Source organism: Macaca nemestrina, chromosome 16, assembly GCF_043159975.1.
Source record: "Macaca nemestrina isolate mMacNem1 chromosome 16, mMacNem.hap1, whole genome shotgun sequence".
In the NCBI taxonomy this organism is placed as follows: Eukaryota; Metazoa; Chordata; class Mammalia; order Primates; family Cercopithecidae; genus Macaca; species Macaca nemestrina.
The window spans coordinates 50,741,069-50,752,546 of NC_092140.1; the positions used below are offsets into that span (position 1 = coordinate 50,741,069).

General features: G+C 37.0%; 1 long non-coding RNA gene across 1 annotated transcript in view; it reads right to left on the minus strand.

Moving 5' to 3' along the window:
* LOC105495755 (uncharacterized) overlaps window positions 1–8,795 on the minus strand; it is a 69,885-nt gene extending 61,090 nt beyond the window's left edge. Inside the window, exon 1 of the long non-coding RNA XR_011614751.1 lies at window positions 8,546–8,795. This is a non-coding gene — a long non-coding RNA (uncharacterized lncRNA). The remainder of the gene's footprint in view (window positions 1–8,545) is intronic.
* Window positions 8,796–11,478: the final 2,683 nt, after the last annotated feature.

The window sequence follows — 11,478 nt, forward strand, 5'->3', positions numbered from 1 at the left end:
CATATTTATTCACAGTTTGGTGTTAATCAACACTTTAAAAAATGTCTAAATAGTATTTTGTATAGGTATTCAATTCGTTTATTAATTTACCTGTTGATGGATATTTGGAATATTTCCAATTTGGTGCTTTACAAATAAAGCTATAAAACATTGTCCGTAAATCTTCGTGTGAGCATAAATATCTAGGAATGAAATGTCTAGAATATATGCAAGTTCAAATTAGAAAGAATTTCTAAAAACTATATTATAGAAGAGATGACTAGTAAGATGGCCAAATAGGAACAGTTCCAGTCTGCAGTTCCCAGCGAGATCAACACAGAAGATTTCTGCATTTCTAACTGAGATGCCCAGCTCATCCACTGGGACTGGTTAGACAGTGGGTGCAGCCCATGGAGGGCAAGCCAAAGCAGGGTGGGGAGTCACCTCACCCCAGAACCACAAGGGGTCAGAAATCCCTCCCCTAACCAAGGGAAGCTGTGAGGTACTGTGACATGAGGAACAATGCACTCCAGCCCAGATACTATGCTTTTCCCACAGTCTTAGCAACCTCCAGGAGATTACCTTGGGTGCCTATGCCATCAGGGCATTGCGTTTCAAGTGCAAAACTGGGCAGCCATTTGGTCAGACAACAACTTTTTTTTTTTTTTTTCATACTCCAGTGGCACCTGGAATACCAGTGAGACAAAACCATTCACTCCCCTGGAAAGGGTGCTGAAGTCAGGAAGCCAAGTGATCTAGCTCAGCAGATCCCACCCCCATGGAGTCTGGCAAGCTAAGATCCACTGACTTGAAATTCTGGCTATCAGCACAGCAGTCTGAAGTCGACCTGGGACACTGGAGCGTCATCAGGGGAAGGGCATCCACCATTACTGAGACTTCAGTAGGTAGTTTTCCCCTCACAGGGTAAACAAAGCTGCCACAATGTTTGAACTGAGTGGAGCACACTGGAGCTCTGCAAAGCCTCTGTAGCCAGACTGCCTCTCTAGATTCCTCCTCTCTGGACAGGGCATCTGTGAAAGAAAGGCAGCAGCCCTAGTCAGGGGCTTATAGATAAAACTCTCATCTCCCTGGGACAGAGAACCCAGGAGAAGGAGCAACTGTGGGCACAGCTTCAGCAGACTTTAACATTCCTGCCTGCCAGCTCTGAAGAGAGCAGCTGATCTCCCAGCACAGGGCTCAAGCTCTGCTAAGGGACAGATTGCCTACTCAAGTGGGTCCCTGACCCTTGTGCCTCCTGACTGGGAGACACCTCCCAGCAGGACTTGACATACACCTCCCAGCAGGGGTTGACAGACACATCATACAGGAGAGCTCTTGCTGGCATCTGGCAGGTGCCTCTTTGGGACAAAGCTTCCAGGGGAAGGAACAGGCAGCAATCTTTGCTGTTCTGCAGCCTCTGCTGGTGATACCCAGGCAAAGAGGGTCTGCAGTGGACCTCCAGCAAATTCCAGCAGACCTGCAGAAGAAGGGCCTGACTGATAGAAGGAAAACTAGCAAACAGAAAGGAATAGCATCAACATCAACAAAAAGGATGTCCACACAGAAACTCCATTTGAAGGTCACCAACATCAAAGATGAAAGGTAGATAAATTCATGAAGATGAGGAAAAACCACTGCAAAAAGGTTGAAAATTCCAAAAACCAGAATGCTTCCTCTCCTCCAAAGGATCACAACTCCTTGTCAGCAAGGGAACACAGCTGGATGAAGAATGAGTTTGACTAATGAACAGTAGCAGGCTTCAGAAGGTGGATAATAGCAAACTCCTCCAAGTTCTAACCCAATGCAAGGAAGCTAAGAACCTTGAAAAAAGGTTAGAGGAACTGCTAACTACAATAAGAGTTTAGAGAAGAACATCAATGACCTGATGGAGTTGAAAAACACGGGAGGAGAACTTTGTAAGGCATACACAAATATCAAGAGCCAAATTAATCAATCAGAATAAAGGATATCAGAGACTGAAGATCAACTTAATGAAATAAAGTGTGAAGACAAGATTAGAGAAAAAAAAAATTAAAAGGAACAAGCAAAGTTTCCAAGAAATATGGGGCTATGTGAAAAGACAAAACCTACGTTTGATTGGTGTATCTGAAAGTGATGGGGAGAATTGAACCAAGTTGGAAAACACTCTTCAGGATATCATCCAGGAGAACTTTCCCAACCTAGCAAGACAGGCCAACATTCAAATTCAGGAAAAACAGAGAACACCACAAAGATACTCCTTGAGAAGAGCAATTCCAAGACACATAATCATCAGATCTGCCAAGGTTGAAACGAAGGAAAACATGTTAAGGGCAGCCAGAGAGAAAGGTTGGGTTACCCACAAAGGTAAGCCCATCAGACTAACAGCAGATCTCTCTGCAGAGACCCTACAAGCCAGAAGAGAGTGGGGGCCAATACTCAGCATTCTTAAAGAATTTTCAATCCAAAATTTCATATCCAGCCAAACTAAGTTTCATAAGTGAAGGAGAAATAAAATCATTTGCAGACATGCTGAGAGATTTTGTCACCACCAGACCTTCCTTAAAAGAGCTTGTGAAGAAAGCACTAAATATGGAAAGAAAAATCCAGTACCAGCCACAGCAAAAACATACCAAGTTGTAAAGACCATCGATGCTATGAAGAAACTGCATCAACTAACGGGCGAAATAACCAGTTGGCATCATAATGACAGGATAAGATTCACACACAACAATATTAACCATAAATGTAAATGGGTTAAATGCCCCAATTAAAGGACACAGACTGGCAAATTGGATAAATAGTCAAAACCCATTGATGTGCTATATTCAGGAGACCCATCACACATGCAAAGACACACATAGACTCAAATTAAAGGGATGGAGGAATATTTACTAGGCAGATGGAAAGAAAAAAAAAAAGCAGAGGTTGCAATCCTAACCTGTAATAAAACAGACTTTAAATCAACAAAGATCAAAAAAGACAAAGAAGGGCTTACATAATGGTAAAGGGATCAATGCAACAAGAAGAGCTAACTATCCTAAATATATATGAACCCAATACAGGAGCACCCAGATTTGTAAAGCAAGTTCTTAGATACCTACACAGAGACTTAGACTGCCACACAATAATAGTGGGAGATCTTAACAGCCCACTGTCAATATTAGACAAAATTAACAAGGATATTCATGACTTGAACTCAGCTCTGGACCAAGTGAAACTAGTAGACATCTACAGCACTCTCCACCTTAGGTCAACAGAATATGCATTCTTCTCAGCACCACATAGCACTTATTCTAAAACTGACCACATAATTGGAAGTAAAACAATCCTCAGCAAATGCAAAAGAACAGAAATCATAACAAACAGTCTCTCAAACCACAATGCAATCAAATTAGAACTCAGGATTAAGAAACTCACTCAAAACTGCACAACTACATGGAAACTGAACAACCTGCTCCACTGGGTAAATAACGAAATGAAGGCAGACATAAATAAGTTATTTGAAACCATTGAGAACAAAATGCAACATACCAGAATCTCTGAGAAACAGCTAAAGCAGTGTTTACAGGGAAATTTATAGCACTAAATGACCACAGGAGAAAACAGGACATATCTAAAATCAACACCCTAACATCACAATTAAAAGAACTAGAGAAGCAAGAGCAAACAAATTCAACAACTAGCAGAGGACAAGAAATAACTAAGATCAGAACAGAATTGAAGGAGATAGAGACACGAAAAACCCTTCAAAAAATCATTGAATCCAAGAGCCGTTTTTTTGAAAATTTAACAAAAGAGATAGACTGATAGCCAGACTAATAAAGAATAAAAAAGAGAAGAATCAAATTGACACAATACAAAATTATAAAGGGGATATCTCCACTGATCCCACAGAAATACAAACTATCATCAGAGTATTCTATAAAAACCTGTGAGCAAATAAACTAGAAAATCTAGAAGAAATGAATAAATTTCTGGACACATACACCCTCCCAAGACTAAACCACGAAGAAGTTGAATCTCTGCATGGACCAATAACAGGTTCTGAAATTGAGGCAGTATTAATAGCCTACAAACAAACAAACAAACAAAAAAGCCCATGACCAGATGGATTCACACCCATCTTCTCTACCAGAGGTACAAAGAGGAGCTAGTACCATCCCTTCTGAAACTATTCTAGCAAATGAAAAAGAGATACTCCTCTCTAACTCATTTTATGAGGCTAGCATCATCCTGACACCAAAACCCGGCAGAGACACGACAAACAAAATTTCAGGCCAATATCCCTGATGAACATTGATGCAAAAATTCTCAATAAAATATTGGCAAACTGAATTGAGCAGCACATCAAAAAGCTTATCGACCACAATCGAGTAAGCTTCATCCTTGGGATGCAAGGGTGGTTCAACATATACAAATCAATAAATATAATCCATCATGTAAACAGAACCAATGACAAAAGCAACATGATTATCTCAATACATGAGAAAAAGGCCTTCAATAAAATACAACACCACTTCATGTTAAAAACTTTCAATAAACTAGGTATTGAAGGAACATATCTAAAAATAATAACTATTTATGACAAACCCACAGCCAATATCATACTGAATGGGCAAAAACTGGAAGCATTCCCTTTGAAAACCAGCACAAGACAAGGATGCCCTCTCTCACCACTCCTATTCAACACAGTATTGGAAGTTCTGGCCAGGGCAATCAGGCAAGAAAAAGAAATAAAGGGTATTCAGTTAGGAAAAGAGGAAGTCCAGTTGTCTCTATTTGCAGACCACATGATTTTATATTTAGAAAACCCCATCATCTCAGCCCAATGTCTCCTTGAGCTGATAAGTAACTTGATCAAAGTCTCAGAATACAAAATCCATGTGCAAAAATCACACAAATTCCTATACACCAGTAATAGACAAACAGCCAAATCATGAATGAACTCTCATTCACAATTGCTGCAAAGAGAATAAAATACCTAGGAATACAACTTACAAGGGATGTGAAGGACCTCTTCAAGGAGAACTACAAACAACTACTCAATGAAATTAAAGAGGACACAAACAAATGTAATAATATTGCATGCTCATGGACAGGAAGAATCAATTCATGAAAACGGTCATATTGCCCAAAGTAATTTATAAATTCAATGCTATCCCCATCAAACTACCATTGACTTTCTTCACAGAATTAGACAAGACTACTTTAATTTTCATATGTAACCAAAACAGAACCTGTAAAGCCAGGACAATCCTAAGAAATAAGAACGAAACTGGAAGCATTATACTACCTAACTTTGAACTACACTACAAAGCTACAGTAACCAAAACAGCATGGTGCTGGTACCAAAACAGATATACAGACCAATGGCAGAACAGAGGCCTCAGAAATAATACCACACATCTACAACCATCTGACCTTTGACAAACCTGACAAATACAAGCAATGGGGAGGGATTTCTACTTAATAAATGGTGTCGGGAAAACTGGACCCCTTCCTTACACTTTATACAAAATTAACTCAAGATGGATTAAAGACTTAAATGTAAAACCTAAAACCATAAAAACCCTAGAATAAAACCTAGGCAATACCATTCAGGACATAGGCAGGGGCAAAGTCTTCATGACGAAAACACCAAAACCAATGGCAAAGAAAGCCAAAATTGACAAACTGAATCTAATTAAACGAAAGAACTTCTGCACAGCAAAAGAAACTGTCACCAGGGTAAACAGGCAGCCTGCAGAATGGGAGAAAATGTTTGCAATCTATCCATCTGACAAAGGTCGACTATCCAGAATACACAAGAAATGTAAACAAATTTACAAAAAAAAAAAAAAAAAAAAAAAAAAAGACATCAAAAAGTGGGTAAAGGATATGAACAGACACTTCTCAAAAGCAGACATTTATGTGGCCAAAAAACATGAAAAAAAAGCTCAGCATCTCTGATCACTAGAAAAATGCAAATAAAATCCACAATGAGATATCATCTCATACCAGTTAGAAGGGCGATCTTTAAAAAGTCAGGAAACAACAGATGCTGGAGAGGATGTGGATAAATAGGAAGGCTTTTACACTGTTGATGGGAATGTAAATTAGTTCGACCATTGCAGAAGACAGTGTGGCGATTCCTCAAGGATCTGGAACCAGAAATACTGTTTGACCCACAAATCCCATTACTAGGTATATACCCAAAGGATTATAAATAATTCTACTATAAAGACACATGCACACGTATGTTTATTGCCGCACTGTTCACAATGGCAAAGACATGGAACCAATCCAAATGTCCATCAACGATAGACTGGATAAAGAAAATGTGGCACATATACACCATGGAATGCTCTGCAGCCATAAAAAGGATGAATCATTTGCTGGTACATGGATGAAGCCGGAAACGGTCATTCTCAGCAAACTAACAGGGGAACAGAAAACCAAACACCACATGTTCTGGCTCATAAATGGGAGTTCAACAATGAGAGTACATGGGCACAGGGAGTGGAATATCACATACCAAGGCCTGTAGGGAGGTGGGAGGCTAGGATAGGGATAGCATTAGGAGAAATACCTAATGTAGATGACGGGTTGATGGATGCATACACTATGGCACGTGTATGCCTATGTAACAAACCTGCACGTTCTGCACTTGTATCCCAGAACTTAAAGTATAAGGAATAAAAAATAAAAGATTAAAAGCTCATCATCATTGGTCATTAGAGACATGCAAATCAAAACCACAATGAGATAATTTCTCATGCCAGTTAGAATGGTGATCATTATAAAGTCAGGAAACAACAGATGCTGGAGAGGATGTGGAGAAATAGGAAGACTTTTACACTGTTGGTGGGAGTATAAATTAGTTCAACCATGTGGAAGACAGTGTGGTGATTCCTCAAGGATCTAGAAACAGAAATACCATTTGACTCAGCAATCTCATTACTGGGTATATACCCAAATGATTATAAATCATTGTACTATAAAGACAAATGCACACATGTTAATTGCAGCACTTTTCAAAATAGCAAAGACTTGGAACCAACCCAAATGCCCATCAATGACACATTGGATAAAGCAAATGTGGCACATACACACCACTATGTAGCCATAATAAAGGATGGGCTCATGTTTTTTTTGCAGGGACATGGATGAAGCTGGAAACCATCATTCTTAGCAAACTAACACAGGAACAGAAAACCAAACACCGCATGTTCTCATTCATAAGTGGGAATTGAACAATGAGAACACATGGACACAGGGAGTGGAACATCACACATTGGGGCCTGTTGGCAGGTGGGGGGCTAAGGGAGGGATAGCATTAGGACAAATACCTAACAGAGATGACAGGTTGATGGGTGCAGCAAACCACCATGGCACCTGTATACCTATGTAACAAACCTGCACGTTCTGCACATGTATTCGAGAACTTAATGTATTAAAAAAAAAAAAAAAAAAAAAACCAAAACACTACATTATAGAGGGTCAAATACCAAACTTAACATTTTAAGAAACTGCCATTTTTAATGAATAAAAATTTGGTTCAGCTTACTAGTGCATGCCAAATAATTGCCCATATAGTCATTTTCCTATCAGAATCATAAAATAATACACTCCTTTGTACTTTACACTTTCTTGTGTCAATGTGTTTCATTCTCTCTAATTATATGGCAAGAAATAGTTGGGATTCTTCAACTGAGGTAGTTGAACAGGAATTTGCTATTTATTATTATTATTATTATTATTATTATTAGAGACGGAGTCTCCCTCTGTCGCCCAGACTGGAGTGCAGTGGCGCGATCTCGGCTCACTGGAAGCTCGGCCTCCCGGGTTCACGCCATTCTCCTGCCTCAGCCTCCAAAGTAGCCGGTGCTACAGGCGCCCGCCACCAAACCCGGCTAATTTTTTTGTATTTTTGGTAGAAACAGGCTTTCACCGTGTTAGCCAGGATGGTCTTGATCTCCTGACCTTGTGATCCGCCCACCTCAGCCTCCCAAAGTGCTGGGATTACACGCCTAAGCCACCGCGCCCAGCCAGTATTTACTATGTATTTGCTATTCTCAACTATGTATCCACCGAATATTTTAATAGGTTAAAATTGTATGTTTTCAAAGAAGTTACAAATTTTAAAGACTTTAGTCTTTAAATATTATTTAATAATGCGCATAGATATATATTTAAAATACAAAACTATCATTGTTAACTCATATTCAAATATGATTACTTCAAAAGTAATACTTGTTTTCAAAAGTAGTTGATTGTCAGTTAAATATTTTCCACTTACTATGTTCACAATGAAAAAAATTAAAAACTATAAAAACTGTTTTTTACATAGCTTGAAGTGATTAATTACTATAAGATGCAAATTAACCAACAGGTTGTAACCATCTCTGTAGTTTAAAACATTCCTCTATCTGATAATTTGGGAACTACCCAAATTTTCACACATTTATTAAAAAGATAAATATATTCAAGACATAAACATTTTAAGAGATTACCTCCTACATGAACATACTACATCTGACCACTTTATATGATCACCCCCACTAACCTTGGTGCCTACTTTCTAATGATCACTATCATCTCATACCTGGACCTCCGTAATCGTCTCCTTGCTGCTTTCTTCATTTCCATTCTTACCACAAAGGAGCAGGAATGATTCTCCATGAACCTAAGTCATTCCCTGTTCCTCCTTTGCTTAACACATTCCAGTAGCTTTCCATTACAACTAAAAAAAGTACAAACTCTGGCAGTGTTCTACATTTTCCTGTTGAGTAATTTATCTCTCTTGGCCATGTTCGATATGCTCCCAGGTGAGCAAGATTTATGCTTGTTTTGTTGTCTCCCAAGAATCTGAAATATCCTGGCACACAGTAGGCACCCAATATGTATTTGTCTAGTGGATGAATAAAACATTTTGCCATTTTGTTTTTTCAGTGTAATTGTATTCATGTATTCTTGCTTATTTAAATTGCAAAAAAAAAGTTTTATTTAAAAGATAGTTGTTGATCATATGTTAGCAAGAAAATAAATATCCATGTGATGCTAAGAAAATTTACCCAGCAATATCTCTTGGGAAATAAAAAAATAAAATCGCAGGTAGTTCCTATGCCCAGAGGTTACTGAATAAGTGTGGTGTGTTGAATGTTTGCAAATATGCTTTCTATGTTAATGCACTAGCACTATTTTTTTTTTAAACACGGCACACTAAATTAGCAGAAGCTGAACTTTATTCAAAAATCTAAACGGAAGTCTAAAATAAAGACATTGAAGAGTGAAGAGAGTGAGGAGTGAAAGTTTCAGGGGATTTGTTCTCATTTTAATAGGGATATGCCTAAAATTGGATTTATTAAGTGTGAATGTATAAGCAGGAGCTCTTTGGACTTTTTTTTTTTTCTTTTTTCACAAGTGTAAAAGATTTGTCTGCCACTCTTGGATGCAATCCCAAAGGAAGAGTTCCTTTGAATGTGGCTTCTCTGTTCCCTGGGGCAGTAAAAGGCATGCTTCTCCTGAAAACTTGTATTTTATTTGTATCAAGTGGTGAGAAATTATGCTGCAATGCATCTGAGAATTCTTTTAGATGTCTGCTTTTTAATAATAGAGTCTTTAACTAATTATTCCTTACATAAAACTATTGTCAAGAGAGATGCATAAATGTTGTTATAATTTCCTTGAGTTTGATAATAGTGACTGCTAAACTAAGGTTGTGTGGAGTGACCATGTCTTAGGGACAAAATTTAATGAAATAAAATCACTTCTTTTAGTCAAATAATAAAGCTTCATGATGATGTATTGCCATCTGAAGGCAGCATTGTTTTCCATTATGTATTAAAGTTATTGTCACAGTAAAGTGACATCAAATAGACATGGATAAAGCTTGTTTTTCATCTATTGTTGCTTCAGGTTTTCTATATTAATTTCAGCATAATTCTACATTCTTTGTGTTTTATAAGGTGATGTAATTTATTTGCTTTGAGTCTATCATATTTATTCATATATTCTCAAGTTTATCTTTAATAGAATACATTTATATACTTTGAAAATGTTAAGGTCTTCTGATTGTTTTCTAGATATAAATGGGACAGATTTGACATTGACATCCTCTTTATGCTACAAGATATATACAGATAAATTTTAAAACGTCAAGTACATTTAACATATATGTTGAATGTTGTGTAAAAATGACTAAAGTAGTATCATTTATCCTGAGTTTTTCACAAGTATTTTTGTAGTGAAAATTCCCTAAATTAAACCAAAAATTGGTGAAATCACTTTTGGAGAGCTGAAGATTTTTCAAGGTAAAAATGATGTTAAATAGTTTTTCCAAACTCTTTTTCTATGTATAAATTCATTCTGCAAAATGTACTGCCTGTACAAATGCGATTGTCAGAACTTTTATATTTACTCAAATTTTTTCATTTTTGAAAAAGCCTTAATGTGCTCTTAAGATTTTCGGTATCACTTTATAAACTCTCAAGACTAGACTTTTTGGTTTAAATAGTAATATTTATTTTTATTAACAATTATTTTGTGGTTTTCCCGTACTAGACACTGCAACAATTGGTTTATATGGAATATTTTGTTTATTTAACAAAATTATGCAGTGAGGAAATCATTTTTACTTTTCCTATTTTATAGAAGGAAAAACATAAGGATTATGTGACATCTTCAAAGCTCAATGCCAGTGATAGAAGAAATTAGAATCCAAATCAAGCCAGTCTAAATTTGCATATTATAACCCTAACAAGATATATCATGTTCGTACAGGCATTGCACTTCTATTTTCTGATGATGAGGGTGATGATAATCGTGATCATAATGAGAATTTTATGTTTTATTAAACCATTTTAGATTTAATTAGCCACAGCACTTACTTGATGTCTCTCTGCACACAATTTGAAGTCATGTAGCGTACAATTAGATTACATGTATTTAAGATGGACAACAACCAGAAAAATGCAAAGACGTTAAAGATAAAAACATATCATTTATTCAGCTTACGTACAACTAAAGAAACCAATTTAAGTCAAGTAATCTGTGGAAGTTGGGAATATGTGAAGTGGGGGAAGGCAGGGCAGTGAAAAGCACATGAACTTTTGAGCTGGGTATACATGGCTTTTAATCCCTGTTCTCTTATTTGGAATATTTGCCTTAATAAATTACACATGACATTGAAAGATCAGTTTCTTCATTTTTAAAACCAATTAGCATTAAAATAATTAGTCTTTTTTACCTTATGCAAATTTTCATGGCTGGTTTTTATTATTTTTATTCTCATATTTGATCTTTAATAGTTGCATAGTGTCATGTGTCAGAATATTTTTCTTTTGCTATTTATCCTGCTTAGTATTTATAGTGGTTTTTATATTCATAGTTTTATGCCTTACATCAATTTCATGAACCTTTCATGCAAAAGGTCATCAAATATTGATGCTGATTTATTTTCTTCCTCCTCTTTTCCTGGCACTCAATTACCAGTGTGTTTGCTATTTTGATTCTACCTCCTATGACTCTGTACTATCC